Source organism: Eptesicus fuscus, chromosome 6 (assembly GCF_027574615.1).
Source record: "Eptesicus fuscus isolate TK198812 chromosome 6, DD_ASM_mEF_20220401, whole genome shotgun sequence".
In the NCBI taxonomy this organism is placed as follows: domain Eukaryota; kingdom Metazoa; phylum Chordata; class Mammalia; order Chiroptera; family Vespertilionidae; genus Eptesicus; species Eptesicus fuscus.
Window position 1 is genome coordinate 55,995,163 of NC_072478.1, and position 11,837 is coordinate 56,006,999.

The 11,837-nt window shown below is 38.6% G+C and overlaps 1 pseudogene; it reads left to right on the plus strand.

The window, feature by feature from the left end:
* The first annotated feature begins 484 nt into the window (after nucleotides 1-484).
* On the plus strand, nucleotides 485-1,366 carry LOC103290503 (aquaporin-9-like; annotated as a pseudogene).
* The last annotated feature ends 10,471 nt before the right edge of the window (nucleotides 1,367-11,837 follow it).

Here is an 11,837-nt window from a genome sequence, read left to right on the forward strand (position 1 = left end):
TTTGTACAAAAATGTATGTATTTATATATGTATTTAATTAATACATATTAATATATACTCTGTATTTCTTTAGGTATATTTACTGGTTTCCTAATCTAGCAGAAGCAGGCCATTTCACTAAAAGTAAATTTGTCCGAAGCTAATTCACTGTATCAATTCACCAAAAGTCAATTTGCTCTAAGGCCAATCTGCAGAATGACTTTTAGGAAATTGGCTTGAAGCCACTATAAGTAATAGCAAAATTAGCATATTTTCTATCTCTCCTTCCTTACCTCTTACAACTAAAGAAAAAATCACTTATGACACTTGTTAAAGACAGTCAGCCTGACTTCATTCAGAGGGACTATTACAATTGATTTTGTAGTAGGGGAGAGAGATGGGGCTCAACTCTGAATACAGTAAGAAAAAGTGGAATGTGTGAGTGAAGTAGGGAGCAGAAGCAGCAGGTACTGGTGGAAAGAGTGGTCCTTGGAGAAGTCGCATGATGCAGTCTGAGAAGGAACGGAGGAGGAAAAGCTTTTAACAGAGACTGGTGTTGAAGAGCAGTTTGGCTAAAGAAACGCTCTCCGAGTTCTTGGGCACATGTATAATGATCGTCCTCGGATGTGGCTGTGTTGCCCAAGCCATCCTCAGTGGAGGAAATTTTGGAGGAGTCCTCACTGTGAATGGTGGATTTGCAATGGCGGTCATTATAACCATTTATGTGACGGGGGTGTCTCTGGTGGCCACATCAACCCTGCTGTGTCTTTTGCAATGTGTCGCTTTGGATGGATGAAATGGTTCAAATTTCCTTTTTATGTGGGAGCCCAGTTCCTGGGAGCCTTCGTAGGGTCTGCAATCCTCTTTGGTATTTACTATGATGGGCTATGTCCTTTGCGGTTGGGAAACTGCTCATCATGGGAGAAAATGCATCAGCACACATTTTTGCAATGTACCCAGCTCCATATGTGTCTCTGGCAAATGCATTTGCAGACCAAGTAATGCCCACCATGTTCCTCCTCATGATTGTCTTCGTCATCTTTGACTCCAGAAACGGGGGAGTCCCCAAAGGCCTAGAGCCCATTGCCGTCGGCCTCCTGATTATTGTCTTTTCTTCCTCTTTGGGATTGAACTGTGGCTGCGCCGTAAATCCAGCTCGAGACCCTAGTTCCAGACTTTTCACTGCTTTGGCAGGATGGGGGTTTGATGTCTTCCGAGTTGGAAATTACTTCTGGTGGATTCCTATTGTGGCCTTATGGTTGGTGCTGCCATTGGAGGCCTCATCTATGTTCTTCTCATTGAAATCCACCACCCAGACCCGAATCCAGACTTGGAGGCAGAACCACCGGAGAAACGAGAGAAACATGAACTTAGTGTGGCAATGTAGCGGCGTGCTCAGTTCTAGGTTTACAATGGGCTGAGCTGATGTTCTCTTCAGGAAAGATGGCATCCAGCTGCCTATGTTTCCATAAGACTGGCGTGGATCTGCCCAATGTTCTCTGCTAGCCATTTGGGTCACCTGATTGGAAAAGCATCTGAATGAAGTTTTGAAAACACTGACCTCTTCTCTCACAGTTCCCGCTGCCCTTAGAGTAGCATGGATTGTCTGCTGAAGCAGCATTCTCTCCACCCTGCTTATTTCATTCTTTCATGTGAATTTTTATTGCTGAGTGAACACTAATAACTTGAAACTTTGACCTTGGGGGGTAAAAAAAAGAAAAAGTGGCAACCGATACCCAAGGAACAGGGCAAAGGGTTAGTGGATGGAAAATTGCTAAGAGGAAAGATTAAGGTTAGGGGGATTCTTGCTAGACCAACTCTACAGGATTCTTGCTGAAGGTAGGCCAGAGTGATAAGATACCAAGCACAGGGGATGAAGAATTTGATCAGATATCAGAGTGTAAAATTTTCCCAAAACTGACCCAACAGGATTCTTGCTGAAACTGGACTAAATGGGCCACAGAGTCCAAAATCAGGGACTAGTCAGAAAGAGGAGCCTGATTAAAGTTTGGTCAAAGAGGAAAGTGATTGTGTTATTTTTCTTAGTGTTTCTTGTTACACCTTAAAGTAAATTATACCTGCATTACTTGATTTATCTTTATCTTTTTACCCCTGGTCATACAAGATGGGGAAATCTGCATATTTATCTTTCATTGTATTGCCCCCTTCCCTCCAACTTTTTTAGTTAATTCATTTATACTTTGATTGATAACATTTATCGTCTGCTCTAAACTTTTATCCTCTCAATTTGCTTTAGTTTTTACCAATTAGATGGATTGAATGTTTTCTGTCAATCTGTTTACTGTAGTGTTTTTACTTTGTCATTTGATTGGCTGAAGTTTGACCTCTTCAAGAGAATCATGGGATCTTTATTCCTTGAGTCTTTATATGTTCAAAAATACCTACTGGGAAAAAGGTCAAGGATCATGATTTCACTCAGATGTGGGATATAAAACAGAAACCAACAAAATGAACAAACAAAGGAAACACACAAAGAACTTCACTGACACAGACAGCAACAGTATGGTGGTTATCAGAGGGGACGGGGGGTTGGGAGGAAAGCTTGAAAAGGGTAAATAAATGGTGATGGAAGGAGACTAAACTTTGGGTGATGAGCACACAGTGCAATATAAAGATGATGTATTACAGAATTGTACACTTGGAACTTATATAATCTTATTAATCAATGTCACCCCAATAAACTTAATAAAAAAGTTATTTGTTGCCTTTATACGTGAAAGACAGTTTAACTGGGAATAAAATTTTAGATTGTAATTTCTTAAATACTTGGTAAGCACTGCTCTATTTCCCTCTAGTACTAAATGTTGACATGGAGAGGTTTGAAGTCATCAGTTGATTTCTTCTTGTAGGTGACATATTTTGACTAAATATTCAAACTATTCACTTTTTTCAAATGTTAATTTTATCTGCTCCATCTAATCCTAATTCCCATTACCCTGAGGCAGCAACTTTCAACTCTCAGATATTTTATATGATCTCTGTATTAGATGATATTTCATAATTTTTCAGATATAGATACTATGCATTGATTTACTATAATGAAGGGTTTAGTTCTTTTACAACCCAACTCCGACACACATCATCCATATGTACAAATGAATTACAACTATTCACTTCCCCTCCTCTCCTCTTCCTCACCATTTGGAGTCAAATCAATATTCAGTGGTCATATTATAATTATGTAACTATTTCACAGCTGAGCTATATGTATAGTATACAATGATTATATTTTCTTTCTTGAACAAATTGTTTTGTGTTTTCTTCTGTTTGATTTTCTGGAGTTAAAATTTGCTTCCTTTTTGTATAATTTTTTTATGTAGCAGTTCCAAATGCTTCCCAGAAATGAAAACCTCATTAAAATATATTTAAACATATCAAGTGTTCTATACACTTATTCCTCTTGAAAATGTCTCTCCTATATTCCTGTGTCTTTCTGCTCCCGCCTGGACTGTGTGCACCCTGGGCTCTGGTCAGCAATCAGTCTAGGACTTCCTCATCCATTCTGGGAATTTCTTTCCCGTCTGGAGCCCTTATTCCCTGCACTGTTTCTTGATGATGTCCTCGCTCTGTCAGGTTACAGCTCCTGTTAGCCTTCTGAGAAGGTATGCTTGCGAGGAAAATTGTTGAGACCTTGTATTCTCAAACTATCTTTATTTTACCCTCACCGTTTTATCATTTGGCCAGACACATAATTCTAAGAGGGAAATGATTACATCAGAAGTGTAAAGAAATTGCCTCATTGTCTTCTGGTGCTAATGTAAATGTAAAGTCATGCCAGTCTGATCCTCAAACATTTGTATGTTCTCTCTGGACACTTTGGAAGCTCTTCTTTATCCTGATGTTCTGGAAGTTTGCAACAATTTACCTCAGGGGTGGTCATTGTCCCTTTAGTGTGCTGGCACTTACTAGGCCCCTTCAATCTGGAAAACCATGTGCTTCATAATGGGGAAAAAGTTTTTGAGTCATTTAACAATTTCCTCTCTTCCATTTTCCCTTTTCTTATTTACATAATCAAGTACTTGGATGTGACTGCCTAACAATCTATTCATTTTCTTTCCCATGTTTTTTTTCCCCTCCTTTTGAGAAAATTTTCTTCAATATTCTTCTTTTGGAAATGTTATTTTCTGCTATCTGATAATATGAAGGACTTCTTTGTTGTTCTCTGAATGTTCCCTGTGTAAATATATATATATATATATATATATATATATATATATATATATATATATATACATATATACACACACACACACACACACACACACACACACATATATACTGTATATATTCTTGTTTCATGGATGTAATGTATCCTCCTATTTCACTGAGTTATTAAGTCTAAAAGTTTTTTCCTGCTCCTTTCATTTTGTTATTCGCATGGTTGTTTTAGTTTGTTTCTTTCTCTGTCTTAAGTACTAGAGACTTTCTTCAAACATGTAATGATCCTTTGCTTTCCGTTCAGATTTCAGGGTGAGGTGCTGAAAGTGGATTGGAACTTGATATGCATTGATGGGGCTTGGAAATTAGTGAGCTTCACTGGGGAGTAATTTTAGAAGAGACTTAGTTCTTTCTTTAGGGGCTTCCGTAAAGTCCCTTTCGCCTGAAAGAAATTCCCCAGTTGTGAGTTGGGGTTGGGAAGGATTAAGCGTGGTTGCAGAATTCTGGGACCGGAGAAGAGAAAGTTGGAGGGTCCATCTCACCTCTCAGGAGATAGACTTGTCACCCTTACCTTCAAGGCTTTCCTGATGACCCCAAGTCCAGAGTCAGTCAGTCTGTCTGGGTCAGGTTTTCCCAGCAGGTGATCTCCAGCCTTCTGCTGAGGCTCAGAGGAGGAAGTCTCAGGACCGTCTGGCATAAGGAAGGGGAAGAGGAATTTAACTGTTCTTTTTAAACATTTGTGATCCTTTTCCCTGTTTTCAATCTACCCTGCACTTCTGTCTTCAAAGTTACCTGTTGCCTTCAATATCTGAGTTTCCATGAGAGCAATTCTTCTGTTTCTTGTGAGCTTTCTGCACATACTGGCCCATGTTTCAGCTTTCTCTGGTCCGCTAGGTCAGTCATCATCTGGTTTTCCAGTTCCAACATGTTGTTGACATAAATCACCTTTTCCTCCCATTCTCTTTTATTTTTGGGGGGGTTTGCCTTTTCAGAATTTACCATCCTTCTGGTGAAGTTTTGAGTGAAAGCAGAGATAAATGGGCAATTCCATCCGTGATAGCCATAGAGATGCACTTCTCAGATGCCCTACTGCAGGGAGTATAACTGACTGAAGGCCCCAGCTGCTCTCTGAAGTCCAATACGGTCTGAGGAGGCCATGCTTCCCTGTTAGCTGCTCCCAGTCAATGACAGAGTGTGGCAAGGATACTGAGGCACACTCATTCCATGGAGATTCGAGGCTCCTCGAATAGACAGTGTTGGCTTGCCAAAACTTTCTCAGACGTGCATTACAGTCTAAGGTCTGACTTACGCCTCTCTTCCCCTCCCCGCTCCCTCCCTTTCTCCTTCACAGGGATCACCACTAAGGGTGGTCAAAAGGCTCACTCAGCCTCCTCTGGCTTCCTCTTTTTCTCTCACAGGTGTTCCCCAACCCATCCAGCTAATCTCTGGCACACTGAATCCTGTGTTGGCATCTGCTTCTCTCTCTCTCTCTCTCTCTCTCTCTCTCTCTCTCTCTCTCTCACTCTCTCTCTCTCTTTCTCTCTCTGTTCATCCTCACCCGAGGATATTTTTCCCATTGATTTTTAGAGAGACTGGAGAGAGAGAGAAGCATCAATGAGAGAGAAAAACATTAATTACCTCTAGCTCAGTGGTCGGCAAACCGCGGCTCACGAGCCGCAGTTTGCCAACCACTGCCCTAGCTGGTTTGGCTCAGTGGAAAGAGCTTTGGCCTTCGGACTGAAGGGTCCTGGGTTTGATTCCGGTCAAGGGCACATGCCCAGGTTGCGGGTTCAAGCCCCAGTAGGGGAGGTGCAGGAGGCAGCCAATCATTGATTATCTCTCATCATTGATGTTTCTATCTCTTCCTCTCCCTTCTTCTCTGAAATCAATAAAATGCATTTTTTAAAAATCAATTCGCTGTCTCCTGCATGCCCCACCCCCTATTAGAAATCCAGCCAGAAACCCAGGCATGTGCTCTGACATGGAGTCAAACTCGCAACCTCTTTGTGCATGGGAGGATACTCAACCACTGAGCCATACCGGCCAGAGCCAATTCAGAATTCTTTATCCAATAAAATATACTTCAGGAATAAAGGAAAGGCAAGACATTCTCTGATAAAAGAAAAAGAAAATTTGTTACTAGCTTACCTATCTTAAAGAATAGCTAAAAGAAGTTCTTAAAACAAAAATAAGAAAAGAAAGAAGAAAAAAGGATGAAAGGAAAGCAGGCAGGAAGGAAAAGATGTTAGGAACATCAGAAAAGAAGAAAGAACAACAAAAAGAATAAAAATATGGGTAAATACAATAGATCATTCTCCTCTTGAGTTTTCTGAAATGTGTTTGATGGAAGCAAAAGGGAAGACAAACAATTCCCAAATTAAGTACAAAGGGAATAAAGTAGAACTCACCACCAGAATAAATAAGAAGTCTGGAGAAAGCTTCCCAATTTATGTAAAAACAAGATAAAATAAAACAAAACAAAACAAAAAGCAGCACCACAACCCTGCAAACATTCTATAGGAAGAAAAGAATATATAATTCACAAAAGAGATGAGTAACCCAATCTGTATGAAAACATAACCTATCAAACAGAAAGTAATTCTCCACAAGTATTTCATGATGTACAAAAACCTTATGAGAACATGAATAAATACAACAAAGAATGCAAGATCCAAATAATAAGCACACAAAAAATTGCAAGTGGAGATTGAAGAGCTAAGAAAAAATTGAAGTAAACAATAACTCCATTTCAATATCAATAAACTAGTAACTTCAAGGAATAACATAGATTTGGCTAAAATACAGAAAAGACATGATAATTACTATATATGAATGCAGAGGCAAAAAAAAATTATTTTAAAGAATTTAAAAATTATAGAGAAGATAATAGCTATGGAGGAAAGACAAAAATGATCCATTACAAAGCTATTTCCTGAGGTAGAGAATCCCACAGATAAATACAGAAGGTACACAATCCTATATAGTAAAGATGTAATATGCAAATGGTCATTACGCTGTGAAGCGTTAATGACCAACCGCATAATGACCAGATCACAGATCACCAGGAGGGTGGGGCAGTGAGCTACAAGCAGGTGGCAGAGAGCTACAGGAGGGGGCAGGGCAGCAAGCTATGAGGTGGGGGGACCAGGGTTGGGGGGTGGGGGGAGGGAGCTACAGGAGGGCAGCAGGAAGAGAGCTACTGGAGGGCGGCAGTGAGCTACTGGTGAGCTGTTGGCCCACGATTCGTGCACAGGGCTACTAGTATAATATAGAATTTCCCTGAAATAGAAGACACATAGTATGCAGATTGATAAGGTATACTATATTTTAGCCAAATTTGACATATAAAAATCAACACTGAATCAATTCAACCATAATAAAAAATTCTCAGGCATTCAGAAAAATATATATTTAAATCACCTAGAGGTCATCTTCTAGCTACCTTGGCCCTATTATTGAGCCCAGTAATCTCTGACAGCTCTAGTAGATTGTTTCAAGTGTTAACCTTTTGCATTCGGATGTCGAGTATGACTCGACACGGTTAGCATCAGTAGCAGCTTGTACGTCGAGCCACACTTGACACATAGTTTCACCGCGGGGGGAAGGAGGATTTTTGTCTATTTTTCCAGTATCTTTTCTTGTTTTCATTAGCATGAAAGGACAAGTAAAATGTAAATGCCGTCTCAACTGATGCCAAAAAAGAAAAAATGAAAAACCGATAACGCATGTGAAATTTATTAGGAAACTAGTACATGATCTTGTTGGAGAATTCAGAGATGGTACACTAACTTCCAGGGGTAGATTATTATCCACTAACTTAGAGCAACGTTTAGATGGAAAGCTCCATATAATCACACCTCACCCTAACAAAAAAACACAAAGATTGTGTTGTTTGTTCTAACAGAAAAATCAAAGGAGGAAGAAGAGAGACGATTTATATTTGCGAAACATGTGAATGTAAGCCAGGTCTTCATGTGGGTGAATGTTTCAAAAAATATCACACCATGAAAAATTATAGAGATTAAAATTACTCTTTGAATGTATCAATAATTTGAAATATAAAAAAATCCAAATAAATAAGTTTGTATGAAAAGAAACTCCAGTTTTTTATTCTACTGCCGTGCTTTGTAAAATCTGGGGTATTTAAAATATTAAATCGCGAGTAGAATAAAGGAATCGAGAAAAAAGCAAGCGAGTGCAAAGGGTTAAGAGGTCTTTCCACTCTGGCTGGTGGAAAGATGAATTATTAACAAATATGTGTGGTTTTCAAGAAGTTTTCCATCTGTTCCTTTTTAGTAGCTCTATCCCTGACATGATAGTTTCCTCAACACATGAACTGATCAGTACTTAGGTAAAGATTCAAGGGAATCCCTTGTAGAAGTCTTTTTCTCTGAAGATTTCTCTTCCCCGTGACTCTGTCTCATGACTTCTACACACTTAGGCCTCCCTAAGCTATGAACTCGGACATCTCATCTCAGAGAGGTTACTGGACTCTGTTTGGGTCCACACTATCGTTCTGAGAACCGGAGACTCTCTAGGAAGTGAGATGGGACAATCATAGGACTTCCCTTACTTGTTTTCATTGTCTTAGAAATCGCTCCTCTGCTCTACCTGTTGTGCGGAGGAGAGATTTCTAAGACAATGAAATCAACTATTTCATTGATTGCATTCCATTCTTCTTTAAGACAGGAGGAAAAATTAAGGCCCTGTAATTCCATATGGGCTAGAAGCAAAAGTCTCAAACTTCTCTTATTTTCCCCTTCAAAACTGTAGAGTGTTTTTTGTTGTTGTTGTTGTTCTTTGTTTGTTTTTTGTTTGTTTAGGAAATAGCATTCATGTTGGTTAGGAAACATCTATCTGAAGTTCCTCAGTTTCTTCAGTTTCATTTTTATATTTCTATGGATTTCAAGTAAAAATAAACTTAGTAGCTTAATTTTCTAGGAATTATATCTATTTCTTGTTCTTTCTTTCTATGTGTAAATATAAAAAGACATCTGAAATAATGGTTACATGTTAATGACAGCGAATCTAGGTGGTAAGATTTTGGGTGAATTTTTATTCTTGGATACTTGGATATTTGTATGTACCACTTTTTTTAATGTTAAAGACATCTTGCGATATTTTTACAGTAATTAGAAAGGGGAATAGGGAAAATATGGGAGTAATTTTTTCAAGGATAATGGAATCTTAGGGAAAGGTAACTTCAGAGGAGGAAGAATACATATTCTCTCTGAGATAAAAGGATAAAAGATAATTGTAGAGATTAAAAAACCAATCCAGGTTAAGGGATAAAGTTCACACCAGATGTTCAGATAAGCTCCATCGTTTTAGAAAAGTAAGCGATGAGGTCATTTCCAGTGAAACCATTATTTCATAAGAAACACATCACAGAAAGCATGGACTCCAGGTTTTGAGGGAATTGAAACTTTTGATCTTAGAATTGAGTGTGCCAGTTTTCTGACTCCATTATTCCACTAGATTATAATGTAGTTGAATAAAATGTGAGGGATGAAAATATAAATAGGCAAATGGGGATATGGTGAAATGAAGGAGAACAATAATAACAGTAATAGTAGTAGCAGCAGCAGCTACCTTTTATTGAATGCATGCTCTGTGCCAAGCAGAATGATAAATGCTTTCTCTACATTTGGTCCTCTTAGTAAGAGAATTTAGAGAGGTTAAGAAATCTGCCCATGGTCACACAGCTAGCCAATGGCAGATTTGGAATCTGAACCCAGTCTGTCTGACAAAGATGAATCTTCAGTTTTTAAATAAGAATTTTTATTTATCTTGTCTTTACATACTGACTTCTCAAATAGAGATCTACCTTTTAATAGTTTTAATGTCCTTATTGAGATTGGTGTTTTCTTAAATATATTAAGAGAACACTTCAAATGCCCTCCAAGTGTTCTCACCTCTGCACAATGAAAACTGAGTTTCCTCTATCTTGTTTCTTGCCTCTTATGTTACTTTGATTTTTGCAAACTCAATTTCTTCCCCAGTCATTGGAATGGCACCTTCTAGCTCAGCCTGGATAGAGTATCCATCTTTATCTCCCCCTGTTTGGTAATGTGACACCCGGATGTGGAACCAGGACTTCAATTTCAGTGCCTACACATTTTCTCTTTGACCCTGGACAATCTTTTTGCTTCCTTGTCTTTATATGTATAAAGCGAGCAGTGAGAACTGGATTTAAGAATATTCAAGGTGCAGAATATTTTTAAACAAAACATTAGAATTGTGAAATATTAATTAATATTTTATTGCTTCAAAATAACGTAAAGTTTACTGATATATTAAAATAACCCAAATTCTTATTAATAATTCATTTGTCTATAGAATTCCCATCGATCGAGCCCACTTAAAGTTATAAAACAGTTATGCTCACTGACAGTTTGACTCAGAGTATGGTCAAAGGCCAGTAAAACGTACCATCTCAATTGCTGCCTAAATTATTTTTTATTTGCCCTAATTTTTTCCAGGTTCTGAATTGGAACTTACGGCTACAATTTCAACTCATCCACAATCAAGCAAACTCAAAAGACTTTAGTAGCTCCAATCTTTATTTAGATTTTTGAGCTATGTTTAAGGAAAAATAGCAACAAATATGCCTATGGGTGCCCATCCTATGGTCAAGACTAATGGATCTGAAACTTAGGGGAGAGAGCAAGATCAATCCAATTTCTTGGAGAAAGAAAATAAAATGTTAGTACTCCAGTGTAATAATTTAATACTTTCCTTTTGTGAAATCAGAGCACTTCACATATTTTGGCTTCTGATCATCAGTTTGTTTATGAAAGAATACCACTAGTTAGGGGGGTTTTCTAAGAAATGAAAGAAAGATTTAACTCTTCCAGGCTTTACTGTAATAAATGCAGAAACTGAATAAAGGTGTGTGATAATAACCTAATTATTTCTTCTCTTTTGATTCAGGAGAACACATCTACCTGTCTTCTGTCTGAGAGGATATTTTTTCCCCCTATCCTCTGACATTCTTTGGACTCATAGTGGGTGTTTATAAACTTCACTTAAAGGGAGGTAAGATCCCTAGCCAGTTTGGCTCAGTGGATAGAGCGTTGGCCTGTGGACCAAAGGATTGGTTCCAGTCAAGGTCACATACCTTGGTTGCAGGCTCCTCCCGGGCCTGGGCCCTGGTAGGGCATGTGCAGGAGGCAACCAATCAATGTGTTTCTCTCAGGTCGAGGTCTCTGTCTGTCTTTCCCTCTCTCTTCCACTCTCCCTAAAAATTAATGAAAAAATATCCTTGGGTGAGGATTAACAAAAAAATGAAGGGAGGTAAGAAAGCCCTCTTGAAGAATTGGCAAAATGACAGATTCACTGTGTCTGTTCTTTGGCTCACCTGGGAGGCAGTTGTGGTGCGGTGGCAAGGACTGTAGAGTAGGCAATATAAGTTATATATATATATTCTAGCTTTGTGATTGACATTTATGTCTATGATCCATTTGAATTAATTTTTGTGAAAGGTGTAAGTTCTCTATGTAGATTTATTTTTAATAGGAATGTTCAGTTGTTTCATCACCATTTGTTGAAAAATTATCCTTTCTCCATTGAACTGCCTTTACTCCTTTGCCAAAGATCAGTTGACTATATGTGTGTGTGTCTGTTTCTGGGTTCTCTATTACACCCATTCTTTTGCCCTTACCATGTTTCCTTGATTA